This window comes from Asterias rubens, chromosome 15, assembly GCF_902459465.1.
Source record: "Asterias rubens chromosome 15, eAstRub1.3, whole genome shotgun sequence".
NCBI lineage: Eukaryota > Metazoa > Echinodermata > Asteroidea > Forcipulatida > Asteriidae > Asterias > Asterias rubens.
Genome location: NC_047076.1, coordinates 1950714 through 1968074, shown reverse-complemented (window position 1 = coordinate 1968074; position 17361 = coordinate 1950714). Strand labels below are relative to the sequence as shown.

The following is a 17361-nucleotide window of genomic DNA, read 5'->3' as shown; positions in this document are numbered from 1 at the left end:
AATAATTAAGCTCCTCTCTGGATGTCTTCCGGGGACTGATTTTGCATAGCAAATTATTTTGACTGAAAAATTTTGCACACAATAAATGCAAATTACTGAGTAGCAAATGATGATTTTTGACAAGCAACTGAGAAATTTTGCTGAGCATTTTGCTCTACTAAATACAAGGGAAATCGTTCACCGTTTTCCAATTGTAAAAAAGGGTTCTGCATAAATACAGCAGCATATTGAACAGTATTCCAAAAACGCAATGCAAATAAGGTGAACAGAGAACTGCTCAGAGTATAAAGTACTTACCAATTAAAATCAGTATCAAGTAAACCAGTCAATTGTAGAGTATCCAACAGTAATGTCACAATCCAACGTATAAGGTTCCAAATCCACAGTTGTTTCCCAATCAGTGACTATCAACACTATCGCAACGACGAACGGCCAACAAAACAAACGTTGATCCTACTACAGTTTATAAATACACATCCCTTCAGATTCGTGTTTAGTGTCAAAGATGTACACGGTTTCAACTGCTCTATTGTGCAAGTTAAATTATCCCAGTATCTGTAGTAATTCCAGGGCCATTAGACAGGACTGTCCTCGGCAGAATGTTCGCTCAGATGCTCCCAGAGTCAACTGAAGTATTGACGAGGGGTTGATACTTCAGCAGTGAGTCAGGTGGGTCTAGTTTAGCCGAGGCTGGCTTATTGTTGTTCCTCTCCTATTGTGCGTCAGGCGGCTCTGTGTTGACTTGTCCCACAAGTAAAGCTGTAAAGAAGAGAGGATTGTAAAATGGGTGAATTCATTCTGCAATAGGGGGGATCAGAAATTGATAAACGATGGGTAGCAGATTGAATGGGTTGTCATTTTATTTTCAGAAGTTTTTACATAATATTGATTAAACAAAGAAGGGTAAACTGTTTAATATTTTAGTCAAATAGTATTTGATTATTGAAAATCCCTGATGAGAAATGGAATTGCCCAGAGACAACAACTCACAGGTGTTTTGCATGGAGACAGGTAGACTGGAAATATAAAGAAAAGGGCACCTTATAAAACTTCACATGTATTTATAAATGGCCAACAGTAATATGTGGATGAAGTACATTGTGCGTGTTTCTCTTCACTGACCTGATGGCAGTTTCCAAGTATGGAAAACCTTTTATACATTTTGATTGTGGTCAACATCAAGTCAGGGCTCGAATTTGGGGGGGGGGGGGGAATCCATAAGACTGCAGGGCTTCTTGCTCAACATGGTTACGGATTTGTTTACCAGATTCTAATTGAGTTGAACACCAAGAGAAGATCTACTATCTCATTATTTTGTCTTGCTGCCTGTAATGTCTACTGACGATGACTAGAGCAAGCTAGTCGAAATGTTGAGACCAATTCAGAACTGAACCCGCGGCAGTAGAGTTAATTAAAATCCTATAAGCTAAATTAGTAGTCCAGTCTATTTTCTATACCATCCGCCCTGGTAGTAGTTAAAAAGCAGGACAGTTCTTTTCAGAACTGAGTAGTCTCCCGAACCTCTGATTATCTACTCCGCGGCAGTAGAATAAAGCAAGACAGTTCTCTAAGAACAAACTCTACATGGCAAGTAGATACACACATGGTGTTACCGCAAACCAAATAAATATACATTGATACCTCACCATGCAATGCCTCAAATCCTATATGCCTGTAATGTTAATAACTGTTACAGTCAATTGAAAAACACAATACCACTAGGCTTGTCCAGTCTTGATTTTACTGGTCCAATGCTAAACGTTCTGGCCTCCGAACCAGTGTTAATTTAAAGCCCTGCAAGTGCAGAAAGATCAACTGGACTAGAACTTGATCCAAGACTGGGAGTGGAAGCTTCTGAGGAGGTGTGGAGAAACGTGAGCTGAACCACAAAATGCGTCCAACCTTCATCACTTCTTGGAACAAACAATGTTAACACCATAACTACCTCGGTTTAAGCTAACCTTTTCAGTGACTAGCCAGCTGGCCCTGTTAGTTTTCTTTTGCTGGAAGCACCCTATGCAAAATTAAAACGGCCATGCCCTCTCAAAGATGGAATACCAGGCCTGCCAAGGTTTGGTGTAGGTCCAATCAGAGTACACATTGTTCAATTCCTCCCCCACCCCACCACCACCACCCTCGAAGCTCAATCACTAACAACAAAATAAAATAAAAGATTTCATTCAGAGGTTTGAATCCTCTTCCAATATTTACTTTTCTCACCTCCATTAAAACCAGCTGTTGGCATTTGAACAATGACTGATAAACAAACCACAGTTTAACAAGCTCAGGCCTGATACTTCACGGATGCAACGGAGGCGATTGCCTCCGTTGCCCCTTGTCATTGCCTTCTTGGTGCCCTTGAAATGCTCCAGTAGAAATTTAAAATGTCCTCATAGGTTGCCCTTTGCCAAAGAGAAAATGCCTTGGTGCCCTTGCCCTTTCAAAAACGAAGCATACAGCCCTGCTTCAGAAGCTCAAACCAACATTTTACCAGATGGAAACAAACAAGAACATCTTCAAAGCAGTGACTCACCTTAAAGTTCCCCCAAAAAGAAAAAGAAAGTTCTCTAATTTACAATTATTAAAAAAAATGTTGACAGGTTTAGTACTAGAATTCCTTTCCCTGTTGGCGTTTTGGCTATGTATACACTGTACAGGCAGAGAGAGAGAACCACAGAGCACGAGTCCTTTCTCTATGGTACAAAACTGCACAAATCTGAGCAGCTCACAGTCACACAAAGAATGTGCAACAGTGGCCCCCCTTATAAGTTTTAATCCCTAGGTGTTTATCCACATTCCAATACCAAAGCTACATCTATCTAGGTACACTCCTGGGCCCATTTTCACAAAAAGTACAAAACTTGCTTAGCATGAAATGTCTTTCTTGATAAAAACAGGATTACCAACAAAATTTCTATTTGTTGCATATTGTTTGTTACTAGTAATTAGCTGTTGTTTGCTTATCCTGAAAATCACATGGAAATTTGGTTGATAATACTGTTGTTATCAAGGAAGAAATTTGTATGCTAAGCAAATGTTCGTGCTTAGCAGCTCTATGAAATTGGGCCATCGTAGAAAAGCAATCCTAGAGGGAACAAATACTATAGAGAAAATGCACCCACTTCAACCTCAACCTTTTCCCTGCCCCTCCAGAACGGGATTCCACCCAATTATAACTAATTATGGCTCCAGACACTAGATATCAGCTAATAAAAAAAGGAGGCAATTTATTATACTTTTCTTCCAGCACTTCACTAGGGACCATTTGAACAGCCAGGAGGAATGTAGCTGTTTGGCTGTTTTCATGGAGACGTTGAAAACGCAGAAAGCCAATCCCTGGTGTATATGAGTGCTAATTGGATGTGGGGATAGCCTATTAAGGCACAATGGGTAGATGGGAGGGCTTTGTGGGGCAGGACGAGGGGAAAATAGAACGCCTCAAGGAGGAGGGTTTAAGAGGGACAATGAAGATGCCTGGCAGGACTCCTTCAGACAGCGACCTTGGAGGATTGTCCCCTCCTGGCAGGACTTCTTCAAATCGCAACCTTGGAGGATTGTCCACTCGCCTCATGTGGTCTAACAGCTCCAACTGGTCCCTCAGAAGTCCCAGACTCTGTCTCTTCTTAAAGGTACAGGTGCGAGATTGATTTATGGAGGAGTTAATTAATTCTTCTTTTGTTGAGAGGCATGTTGGCTGGCAAGGGGACACGCCTTTCAAATACACTATTCCAAAACTTCAATTTTCAGCTAAAAAGTTGACGACATCGTAACGGGTTTATTATACATTCACAGGGTAATTGGTACTGGGTGACATCCCTTTAGAAATGCTTTCATAGCTTGAAATGACCTCAGGAGAAATTCGAACAAAAAGTCACAGCAGGACTAAACAACTTAAAGATGACAGCATCAACTCACTTCTCTACCAAAGATTTTTTTTATAGACTTCTTATTTGAAATTCATTCAGTTCGATAAGTAGTTCACTAGCGTCCACTTCATGAGGTGTCCTCGGGAAATCAAAGGGGAGACAAAGTCCGCCCTGGATAGGTGTGAAAAGGGACAAAAGGAGCAATTTGGCCATAATGATGATTGGGCCTGAGGTGACCCATCGCACAAAGGTGCTGCCTTGCAAGATATTTATCGCATTGATGGACATTTTCGTGCAGTTCAGAGGAATGTTTTTGTGGCGCTTTAAATCCTCCAATTCAAGATTTGGGCTTTAGATTTCCACTAAAATAACAACAAACAAATGTAACAATAGTTGAAATTAAGATAACAATCTCGATTCGGACATTTCAAATGGGGGTAAAATAAAATGTTTTTACCAATCCTCAGGGGGAAATTTTAGCTTTTCATAGCCAACAGGGTAGGCACTAACATACCTACCGGTTAGAATATTTAAAAATAACAACAAAATATTTAACAATAGTTGAAATTAACATAACAATCTCAATTTGGACATTTAAAATTGGGGTAAAATAAAACAAAATCCAATCTTCACAAGGCAATTTTAACTTTTCATAGCCTAAAGAGTTACCACGTACGTATCTACCAATTAAAATATTTAAAAGCCAATCAGTCTTAATTTTTTTTTATTACAACTATTATTATTATTTTTCTTTGGGGGGGGGGGGGGGGTCAAAACTCAAGATTAAATGAGGAAATGATTGAATGGTGTCCAAAGACAACTTACTATCAAAAGATTGCAGCACTATGAAGCAATAAAAGAGCTTCAAACCTGACCGCAAATTCCCCCCAAGGAAATCTCTGATTATTCTTAGCGTCCAAGTCCAGAGGGTCACTTAGCAATATTGAATAATCATTTTTCTTAGGTCTTTAATTCTTGAATGGACGATGGTTTTCTACCTGGGCGAGAGTGGACAAAGCCGTTATACTTAGCGCCCTGTTCACTGACCTCTCATTATATGAACATGGCCCAGGGGAAACTCAGGTTGCAGACCAAGGGACCGAGGGACTTGTCCTTTCAGGTGACCAGCCATTTCGGTAACAAAGTCTTACTCAAGTTTAAGATCACAGGGGAGAGAAGTTGACACAAAGTAGAACGGTTCGTGTAGAGTCGGTGGTAAACAGAAGTAAAATTTGATTTCATTGAAGAGTTCTTTGAAGAGGTTTTTCCCACAGATGTGTGTGTTCAAAATGCTATGTACAGTACAATTTCCTACACAGCATTAATTGTTAATTGTTCGACATTTACTGTAAATGTAGAACAATTTACTTCAAAATCATTTACAGTATGCACAAGAGGGAAACATACATGTACCATGCCTGCTTTTAAATAAAAAGAAATGTTACTTACATTTGTCTTGTTCTCTGAAGAAATAGACCAAACAAACATTGACCAAAGTAAGCTCAGTGTTCTCCCTTAATAGTGGTTCGCTGGCCAACTACCAGTTAAAATACTAGATAAGAGGACCAGTAAAAAATCTCTCCATATGGTCCAGCTGGCTAGTTCAGATTTGAAAAGCATTTTTATTTAACTGTGGCTAAGAACAATGTGCAAACCATTGGTAGTCCAGCTCAGTATTCCCGCTGGCCAAATGCTAGTTAAAACACCCAAAGACCAGTCAAAATTGTTTCCTAAAGGTCCCGCTGGCTAATTCAGATTTGAAAAGAAGTTTTATTCAAAATATGAAATATGGACGAGTAGAAAAAAACTGACATACTAGTGAAATGACAAGCTAACAGGTCCCACTGGCTACTCAATGAAAAAGTAAAAGGGCAAACCAGCGGTGTACACTTAAGTGAGCCATTCTTATCAAAGCCTGTAATTTCCCCAGCAATTGAAGAAAAAACTTCCAAACTTTTAAAATTTATATTCAACAAAAGTTACCAGCGCCTCTGGACATGAGGCACACACACACGTCAAAAAAAAAAAGGCCTTATGTATGAACAATGTACATAAAACATACTGGACAATAAAAAAATCAACAAAAAGTCTCCTTGATTGTTTGACAGGGAATTCAATCTGTCAATGGGTATTTTCCGGACCATCAATCGTTCTTTTTTTGGTTCGACAATCGACAATGAACTACAAGTCTGTTAATTACGGACCTCGCACTATAGTTAATCCATTTAGAGCCATTATACTTTGGGTTGGGGGTTACTGACCCCTTGTCACGCTCAGTCACTGGAGAGAAATGCTGTATGCAATGAGTGAAAAACTCAGGAGAGTTGACATGTTTCCCTTCGTCTGTCTTCCGAACATGCATTAAGTGCTTTTGGTTTGAAGAAAAAAAATTGTAATAGAATTAGCATTCTTGTGTATGAAATGCTTTCCACATACTCTGTGTGATTGGATAATAACAGTACAATTTGACATTAGTTTTAGATTGTTTTAATTGTTTTGACAGAAGCCTCTTGGTCTGGAGATGAAGCCCTCAGACTATTGCTACAGGATGTGTCATTTGAGAAGTTTACAGCCTCTCTATATCACCACACATAAATCTTAATGTTTGGTCAATACAATGGGATGTACCTTTCTTCCCTAAGTGAACGCGTTAAAAACACCATACAGCGCTTTATCTATGGGCATATCTAAGCATTATTTTTGTTAGTTTTTAACAATCAGGTTTTTATTTTTTTTAATTTTAATTATAAGACCCGAGTACATAATGTGGCACCTGCTAAAGGGAAATTACAAAGTGCTGGGTGCATTTATCAGCCAGTGCACCATCTCAACTCAAGCAGGTTTGATTTTTTCAAATAAAGCAGTTATTTTTGTCACCCTTACGCCTACTGTTTCCCTAAATGTTTGTTTCTCTTCTCTCCACAAGTATCGTCAAGCATAGTGCCAGGCATCTGTAAAGGAACACGTTGCCTTGGATCGGTCGGGTTGGTCTTTGAAAAGCGTTTGTAGCCGTTTTTATATAAAAATGCATATGGTTGGAAAGATATTTTAAAAGTAGAATATAATGATCCAAAAAGGATGACTCGAAATTGCATGGTTTCCTTTTACTTTGCGAACTAATACGGTCGGCCATTTATGAAATTTGACTCCCATAATTGGCCGACCGTGTTAGTCGACAAGGTAAAAGGAAAACCACGCAATTTCGAGTCATACTTGTGTGGATCATTATACCCAACTTTTAAAATATCTTTCTAATCATATGCATTTAATAACATACGGTTACAAACGCTTTTCAAAGACCAACTCGACCGATCCAAGGCAACGTGTTCCTTTAAGGACTCTCAAGTTTTATTAAAAGTAATAAATAACACTGCTTACAATGCTGAAAAGTTCTGAATTCTTCAGTCCAACTTCATGTTTGTGTTTGAACCAAGATCAATCCCTCGACCCCCACACACATTATGCTGTATTGGTGTCATTTACTTGTCGTTTTGATGTGAATAAACTATAGCTTCATGACACTGGTCTGGTCTTTGACTCTGAGGTTCATCAATTAACACAGAAACATAGTCTGACAAGGCTAACCTATTTTTACCAACACTAACCTGAGAAGTTGAATAATGAGCACCTCATTTACAGCATAACTGCAGAGTTTGAGGTTCAGAGGTCATGATAAACAGTCGTACACAGAAGCCAGACTTGTACCTGTAGTCCCTAGAGCGACAGACAAAAACGAGCTGACGAAGTCCTACATTTTATAGAATGAGCATGATTTCTGCAGGCCACTCCAATATTCAGGGAGACATAACACAGAAAGGAACAATACGACTGAAGGAATACTTCAAGTCTGAAACTTCATGGAGGCACTGAAGGCGATTGCCTCCATGCCCCCTGGCCATTGCCTTGGTGCCCTTGAAACGCTCCAATAGAAATTTACAGTTTCCTCATAGTGCCCTTTACCGAGGTGAAAATGCTGTGGTGCCCTTGGCTTTCAAAAAATGAAGCATGATACTGCATGTGCCAGACAAAACTTAGAGAAGTATTTTTAAGTTTCAAGCCACAAAAAGAAGTAAACAAAGGTGAAATCGGCTGAAACCCTGAATAAACTTCAAACTTGTCACAAAGTAAATTCCTTCCGCAATGGATATTAAGTTTTAAAACAAAACTGTGAGCCTCTTTTCACAGGCAGACATAAAGCAAGTAATAATAAATGGTGATCATTTTTAATTTTTGTTTGTTTTCCATTTTAACGTAGAAAGCAATTATCAATTATAAAAAAGAAAAGAAATTTTGTTTTTAAGAAGTTCTTAAAAAAAACACCTGTTATTCTACATGTAATGTACACTGGTGACTGACAAACACAACAAATAATTTCCAAACTGCAATTTATTTTATTAAAGTCTCCTGCGATTTATTTTTTTAAGGGCAGTCTGTGAGTCTACTGACAAGCTGTCTTTTAAAAAAAATGACGTGTGTGGCTTGGGGATTAATAAGAGAGCATCAAGGCAAAGTCAACTTCGGAACAAAATTATGATTTCCTGACACGGGGTCATTGACAAGGTCAAGAATGTCAAATAAATACCCTTATTATTCTGATAATGTTATTTTAGAGAGACCTCCTTGTGGTTAAAGAAGCCAAGAGTCTTGATAACGACTTGGGTTTGAATCATTGAACTTCACTCCAGAAGAACTTTGGGAAAGGTACACTTACAGACTTGAAGCCTTGTGAAAAAATTTAAGGGGGTAAGTTTTCTAAGGGGGGAAAAATACAATACTTCAATATTTATATTTCACAAAGTTATGTAGGGTACTTTACACAACCTTTGAATTTTCTGGTCTGTAGAATCAGAAACTTAAGTTTTCAGAAACTATTGAACAACCTCCTGACAACCTAATTGAGAAATTCAAAACCTCAATAAATCACAAATTATCATTATAAAGTGTCCTTGGTTAAATTATTTCTGCCGGAAATAATACTATGGCGTTCAACCACTAAACTAGAAAGACAAACCTGTTCACAAAATCGTAAAGCAACAATTATTTCAATGTAGGCAGCTTTAAAAAGTTTGATTTGAATTGGTTTGACATCTCGTTCTTTTGTTACATGGGAAAAAATTGAATGATATCCCATCATTTCAATTCTTAGTGACAGGTGAATTAACCAGTTGACAACAGACCCCCCCCCCCTCATGTTCCTCTCTCCCAAACCCTCAAAACAGCCACTCAGAGAAATTCACATTGAAGGGGATCAAAAGACTCTCTAGTCTCGACAAGGAGTTTAAAACCCCCTCCATCAACATCTTTGAAGTGCATCTTCTTTGAGTCATCCTCCTCAGATGAGAAACAACAAACACTCGCTCTCTATTCATTGTCCACTCCTCAACAAAAGCACTTGGGCCGGGGCGGTGAGTCTTAAGATCTTCAAAGACCCCAGGTGTGAATCCTTATTGAGGCAGATACCACTTAAGAACCTCCTCGGAATCATTTTTTTTAAACATGATGAGTTAAAGAGAGTGCTTGAGAGGTTCTTATATTATTTGAAAATGGCGGCCTTTCAAGAGTTTCAAGATGTAATACAATCAGTAAGACTTTTCAGGCAGCGTTTTTTCTTTAAGAAAGTTATTATACAGGGTAGGTGTGAAGCACCAGTCACCATCAACCAGAAAAAAAACTTGCTGTATTGCATTGAGGAGTTAACGTCAGCAAACATTAGGTTTTATGATGTTAAGGCCATGGAGATTCAGAGTGGCATCAGGCAATGTGGATTAATAACAACTAGTGCAAATGCAGAAAAAGCAGGATTAGACCCGGTTCAAGAAGATCTTGTATTTTTAATCCAACTTTTGAAGAGACAAGAACCGTGCAATGGAAGAACCTAAGTGGACTCCAGGAACAAGTGTAAACGGAAAGGTGGATTAGACATGGCAATTCAATGTGGTCATTTACAGTTTTGCCAAGAATGGCCGGGTGTTTTCTTGTTTTGTTTTGTGTGACTGTTGTGTTCAAAAATCGGGATCAGAGCTGGATCAAGCACTGGTGTAACACAACGCAAGATCTTGATCTGTGGTCGCGATAAAAATGTCGTATCTCAATCCTACTTTCTGGATTGAGTGTAAACATGGTATTCATAAAAGCAACCGCTACTCATCAAATGGGATTGGAATCTTGGTGTCCCTGAGTTGGATCTGAGGTCTCAGTATCTGTGAGTGAAATTTGAATCTCCTATCGCTGAGTGGCATTAAGGTCTTACCTCCTTGCTACATCAAAGCCTGGATTGAAATCATTGGCTTCTCTAGACTAGCCTACTCTAGACACTAGGCAAGATCTGTCGCCAGTTTTGAGGTTGATGGTGATATGGTGAGTTGAGGGCGGGGTGACTATCATATACACCTTGCTCGCCAATAAATGTGGACGTCGTTTACCAACAAGACTATGCATCAAGGTCCTCCATCGAAAAGACCATTGATCCACTACATAATATCTCATGCTCAAACAGAGTAAAGCATGTTTCTCCCCAGGATTTTTCAAAACTAAGAGTATTCTGGATCAACATTTATTAAGTGTGGTCTAAGCGGGCTGAATCAAAACAAGGTACTCCTCAAACGGTTTTTTACTTGGACACTTCCATCAAATTGACACTTAACTAACTATTCCCTTCTTCACATCATCAAAGCCCACCTGTTGAACAATACCATAACCCAATGTACACAACTCATGTATGCCGTACGTGCTTCTTGAAAGAAACAAAGATTTGACTTTTCACACAGCAAAGATGGGGCACCATAAACAAATATTGAATCAACTTACCGTCCAGACTACTGCTCGACCAACAATTTCCCCTTTCTAAATCTCACCCAAGACGGTTTGAATTTTCCTCTCAGGTACTGACTCTCGAGTCCTCGTATCAAGAGGGTACCACAAACACTTTTGTGTTGTGAAGAAACGACTTATCCATGTACGGTCAATTTAATCAGCCATTTTGTGAATCATAATTAGCTCAGACATCACAGTAAGACAAGTGTCTGACAGTTATTCGAAAGCTTCTACGACCGGGACAACAAAAACGCAGTCTGGGAGCACGCAGAGAGATTAAGTGTCTTTTTCTTTTACTGCGTTATTGATCTTAGTGGCATGGACCATTCAGGCTATAATCCCTCTCATGATGTATTTCGTGTAGTCTATGTGGAACCTCAAAAGCATTCAGTACCCACCCATTACAGTGTGCATAGAAACTACACTCTGAAGGTTACAGCTTATGGTTGCGTACAAAAGACGTAGACCTTCTACATTTTGTACACTGTGGTAGGTAGAGAGGTATGAATGCAAACGCAGTCAACAATAATTATAATGTATGTTGTTTGAATGTACCTTTGTACATGTGAGAAGGTTCCAAACCACCACGCAGTGTTTGTTTGTCCTGAACTCTTTTTTGGTATAAAATAGCAGAGACGATTGCCTCCATGCCCCTGGTCATTGCCTTGGTGCCCCCTGAAATTTTCCAATATAAAATGTTTATTTCTTTATACAGTATAAAATAGCAACACGACCAGAACCCAATTTCATAGAGCTGCTTGAAGCAGAAAATAATGCAAAACAATGGGAGACTTTCTGGGATGATAGAGGGCAGCAGACTTACCGGGTAAATCCATTGTTCTCAGAATTATGCGCATGTTCAGAACTACGTAAACAATGGAAATTTACCCAGTATGTCTGCTGCCGCCTAGCGTTGGAAAGTCTCCTATTCATTGCAGGCATTTGCCGTGGTGCCCTGTGGTTTTACTGAGGTGCCCTTCTTTGCAAAGTAACACAAACACATTTAAAATTTCTTAAGTTATAGAAGTGCCCCTTCAAGGCCAGAGGAAAATTGCTATGCCCCTTCAAGAACAAAATTCAAGGCCTGTTTGCTAAGCGAAAATGAGCAAAATACCAGTCACAAATATAATTGGTCAGGTGACATCGTATATATTATTAGCTGGTACCTTAGACTGGAAGCAAAATCTTTAAGTGCTCCGCTAAGTCAAAATTAAACTGGGCCCTTCCCTTCCTTGTAGCTTTTCATTTCAGTAGTAAAATGTACACCAGCTTTTTCACAAGTCCATATTTCATATTTAAATAGGGATGCTTTTCAACATTGGACAAGCCAGCTGGACCACTTAAGGAGAATCTTGACAGGTCCCTAAGGTGACTCAAGGAGCATTTTGCCAGCAGTCCACTGTTGAGAGAATGCTGCTATGCATACAAGTTTTCCAGCAAATTATTTGCAAGCAAAAACTACCGGGAACCAGACAAAAGCAAAATGTATTTTGCTCATGTTTTTTTTCTAAAATCTGATTGCGACATGTCATGGCATTCTACGTCAATCTGATTGAAATCATGTGTAAATCAAAATCATAATCAAAGGGCCACCCCAAGAGCGTAAAAATACATGTCCTGCTCTGTATGAATATGAACTATTAGGCTTTATATAAAAATGCACTTTTGTAGGTCATTAAATGTCTGCTGCTGGGTGTACACAATGAAGGCGATGCAAAATCAGACTGTATTGATGCAGTACATAACCTCATGCTGATACGTCCCAATTGAAAGTTTTTTTATGAATTACTGGCGATGTTGATAACAATAATAATCATCATAAAAAGCTGGTATAATGCGGTTGAGTTGAGAGACACCAAGGCCAGACAAATTGTTCTCAATTTAAACAGTTTGAGACCAATACAATCCAATAGAGCAATGCTGGTATTGAAGTCTCTCAATTATAGAGTTACGATTTGTTTCAAGTTATCACAATGTTTTTTAAACTTATGAACCATTTTTGTCTCTTACGTACTTCTACTAAACTTTCTCCTTTACAGCTTCCAGCCTTGATTGCGAGGCTAGGAGAAGGCCTGATTCAACGAGTCACTGATGCTTATTGAAGGCAACAGAGACGATTGCCTCCATGCCCCTGGTCATTGCCTTGGTGCCCCCTGAAATTTTCCAATATAAAATGTATATTTCTTTATACAGGTGCCCTTGACAAAGAAAAAAGTGCCTTGGTGCCCTTGCCCTTTCAAGAATGAAGCACCAGATCTACCAGAGATGTGTGTTTTCATGTTGTTCTATGTTGGAAAACTCCAAAACAAAATTTACAAAGGACATTATTTTCTTCAGGAAACATTTATTATAAATGGAATTTCATTCACAGAAATGTATCAAAAAAGAGCAGGAAGTTTTTTAAATGACTTGGGGGCAGTAACTACTGTACGGGGTATTCAGTACATGTGTATGTTGTTGAGTACATTCTCGTGAACTTATGGACGAGTGCAGATCATTTCGACAAAAAGTCAATTATAACTGACATGATGCGGGAAAAAAGGGGAAATTACCTCTTTGTGAGAATGTGTGACACTTCAGGAGAGTTAAATAATAATGTACACAATGCATTCAACAAAGTCTTACCCATGACCAGGACAAACCAAAAACCAAAACTCGTCAGTGCATCAAACCATCAAAGTTGTAGTTATTGTATACTCTTCACTCACTGTAAAAATCACCCCAGTCTCCGAAGTCAGGATATTCTCGGTCAGGCACCGATAGTTTTAAAGAAAAACGACGGTGAAGATCTATGAACCGTTTTGAAGCAGTGCACAGTCAATGTTTGAATGGTTTTATTCAAATTGCTCAATCTACGCTCGTTGTTGGAAACGTCCAACATTTTTGACATATGATTAAAAAAGTGCAGCTCACCCCCTGTCTATGATGATGATGTCGAGCGGTAAGTCAAGCGTAGTTTAATAGCAACCTTGACTCATTGTTATGCCATTTCAGGAATATTGATCCAAGCAGTGTCAATGCACAGGAAACAAGAAGACAATAACATTCTATTGCAGCTTATCTTATAGTCTAATATGATTAGCAATGTTGTTGTCAAGGTGTTTACGAGTAACACTCAGAAGCTTTCGCATTAAAATAAAATAAAAGATTTCTACTATAAACCAAATTGGCAAACTACTTGAGGGCGGTAAAGAAATAGCAGGCCAGGACCCTTCTACATCAGTACAAATAGTAAGTGGTCTCCTGCTCAGAGGTGCTTAGCAGAAAAAATGTGAGCGATATTTTCTGCTTTTAAAACAGCTCTATGAAATTGGGCCCTTAGTAATACTAAGCTTGTGGACAAGTCGATAAGTATTTGCCGTAATGGTAGCATTAATGGCTCTCTCTCACAATACTTTCCCAAGACCGCTGAACTGCATGAGATTATAAAGTGTGTAAAGGGGTTAAAGACAGTGGACACTATTGATAATTACTCAAAATAATTATTAGCACAAAACCTCACTTGGTAACGAGTAATGGGGAGAGGTTGATAGTACAAAACATTGTGAGAAACGGCTCCCTCTGAAGTGAATTCGATTTCGAGACCTCAGATTTAGAATTTTAGGTCTCGAAATCAAGCATCTGAAAGCGCCCAACTCCATGTGACAAGTGCGTTTTTTCTTTCATTATTATCTCCCAACTTTGATGACCGATTGAGCTCAAATTTTCACAGGCTTGTTATTATATGCATATGTTGAGATACAAGTGAGAAGACTGGTCTTTGACAATTACCAATAGTATCCAGTGTCTTTAAGCTAGAATGTATGATTTGGATGTTAATGTTGAGACACTGCAGTGACATTTCATGGAGTGTAATCAGTTTTATGCCCCAGACTCTGGGTCACCAACATAATCTGATTCATATTCATACAGATCAGACTTGTTATCCCTATCGTCATTCCTGACGACAATGGAATTAAAAAGAAGACAAGGATTTTGTCAAAAGTAAATATGCGTACATGTATTTAATGAAGATAACTGTAACTGGATATCCATTCTTGATGGAAAGCAAGACCACTCTATCAAGAAAAGAAATACCACTCTTTTCTTAAACGAAAATAATACAGAGGCAGGCCTTGGTCTGTTTTCGTGCATGTTATATCTGGGGTCGTGCTTGACATCTTGGGGTGCCGCGTGTGCCTTGACTAAAGGCTAGCCTTGAAATAACTCAAGACAGTCACAGCAATTGCTGTGGGGTGCCCTATGTGCTTTTGATGTGGTGCCCTGTGTTTTTGCTGTGGTGCCCTTTACAAGGCTCCATTCAAAGTAATTTTCCTTATCAGAGGAATATCCCTGTGCCCCATCAAGAGCGAAGTTCAAAGCCTGCCGAAGTATCAATTGCAAGAAAATTGAGGCAAATCAAGGCATAAAACAATTAGTTCATTTTTTTCACATATTGACAATAAAGACAAATTGTAAAAGTGTTGTCTTTATTGAAAGAGTTCACATGAAGGTATTCTTAAAATTTAAAGAAGAAAATAGGCGTTCCTTTTTCTTGAAATAAAAATATTTTTTGTAGTATATTGTTTGGTTTATGAGTCAAGTTTGTTGGCATGCTGGTGTGTAAATAAATAATGGACACATAGAGTTTAAAACCAATCAAGTATTAATGGACCCACCCTTCCCATGAAGTATGCTCATTCACGCATGCGTACAGACCCTATTGGTTGGCAAACAATATAGAGTTTTGCACTAAGCAGCGCGCAAACGCGTCTGCGTTACATTAGCTGTGTACAAAACAGCGCAATGCTCCCTCATTCTGCCAACCAAAATGAGGGTGCGCACACGCTATGTGAAATTTACACATTTCATGGGAAATGTCTATTGACCAGATATCGGGTGGTAAAAGCTGAACTGCAGCGTTCATTCTTTCGCGTCTCAAGCAGTTCATCATAGGGTAAAAGAGAAAACCAAATGATCTCTTTTTGTTTTGTTTAAATGCATTTCTGAAAAACAGATTTGTTGACTGACCCCCCAAAAATCATTTATTAACCAGGGCAATGAGAACATGAAAAACCCACTGCCGAAATAAAAAATAAAACAAGAAAAGAAAAGATGGCCGATATTTGAAACCAGTTGCCAATTATTCAAACAAAACTCTTCACCTCGATACCATAATCAAACACGGCAGCTTGTTCACCCCATGTACTTATGATCTTTATCAGTTACCCATTCCTTCAATGACTGGCCATGGACTGGCTGAGTTTACTCAAAGAAAAATATTCTGGGATACCAGAATTTGCATCAGTTTTCTGTCAGTTATAGTAAGAGTGGACAGAATGAGCATTGTTCAAGTCGTCCGCGGTTTCCCGGTAACGAGCGAAGTTCGGAGCCATTGGACTTTGAAACAGTTTTGAAATTCATAAACAACTGCTACATGTAGCTCAAACTTGCAATAATAAAGTGTGTATTTATTCCGGTGTACAGGGGCATCATTAAGAAATTTATTGGCTTTTTTGATGTGGTATTTGCGGGTACCGTTTCTGGACATTGCCCTGTTCTAATGGCACCAAAGTGTGATGTGGTGTTTACTCTGCAGAATTGCATTATACTTTTTTTTTTTACGATTGAGGACACTAGCCAATTTTCACATCCATAAAATGAAAAAAATGTTTCCAAAATTTGCAGGAATAAAGGATAAGAGGTAGTTGCTGTTTTAGTTATAAATTAATAAAAGTTCAAATTATAAACAGTGTTTGTGGATATTTTTGATTTAGAAATAAACTGTTGTCAGGAAATTGGTAGTTCTACATTGGGCAATGATTTACAAACCGTAGGTACGTAGGTAAAAATCACACAGTGTGACTAATACCTAATTTGTAAACCGCAGTTTTGATTTTAGAGTCAGTAGGTTCAAAATACAAAAAAAAAAAAAGTTTGGAAAATGTTACAATATTGAAGGACCCCAAGTACTCATTAAAACAAAATTTTAAGAGTTTTATTTCAAATTCTTGATTTAAAAAAACAAAAACAAAACTGTTTTTTGTGAGCACTGTAGGATTAAATACATTTTTATAGGGATTAGGAAATTCATACTGTAGGCCTACTCGTTGGCCTTGAACTTTGCTCTTGAAGGAGCCTAGCAATTTTCCTCTGATAAAGAGCACCTCTAGTGAGAAAATTTAAGTTTGTATTGGAACCTTGCAGAGGACACCAAAGCAAAAGAACAAGGCAACCAACAATTACTGTTGGTGCAGTGGGTTTTTTCTGGCGTCTGTACTCGAAAAGGTGAAATGAAGCCCCAGTTAGACATGAATAAAACATACTGTGTAAATTTGTGCTTTAAAAAGAAATCCACTTTATTCAAATGTAACAAAAAGGATTTGCTTAAACCCGAGTCTGCCATAAGGGTGCTCAAGTTAAGATGTCTCAACAAGTCAGTACAAGAAACTTGAGTTTCTAAAAGGTTTGTGAGGATGAGGGAGGGAGCTTTACATAAATTTCTTAACTAATGATGATTATCTCAAGACGTCAACAGGGCTCCAATTTGTGGGGAAATCCACAAGACGGCAAGACTTGTAGCTCAGAATCTTTACTGGACTGGGATTTTGTTTACAAGATCAGGGGTCGATTTCAAAGGGTTAGGACTAGTCCTAATTTAAGAGATACTGCAAGTCCTAAGTCAGGACGAGTAACTCGTTCT

At 38.6% G+C, this 17361-nt stretch overlaps 1 protein-coding gene across 2 annotated transcripts in view; it reads right to left on the bottom strand.

Moving 5' to 3' along the window:
- Window positions 1-17361, bottom strand: part of LOC117300387 (ly6/PLAUR domain-containing protein 6-like) — a 62758-nt gene that overhangs the window by 42114 nt on the left and 3283 nt on the right. Inside the window, exons 1-2 of one of the 2 annotated variants that reach the window (XM_033784167.1) lie at window positions 10674-10897; window positions 298-759 (exon numbers count right to left, since the gene is read on the bottom strand). The gene's annotated coding sequence lies outside the window, so the exon portion shown is untranslated. Of the gene's footprint in view, window positions 1-297; window positions 760-10673; window positions 10898-17361 lie in introns of those variants that run through there. The other variant, XM_033784166.1, reaches the window with a different exon arrangement.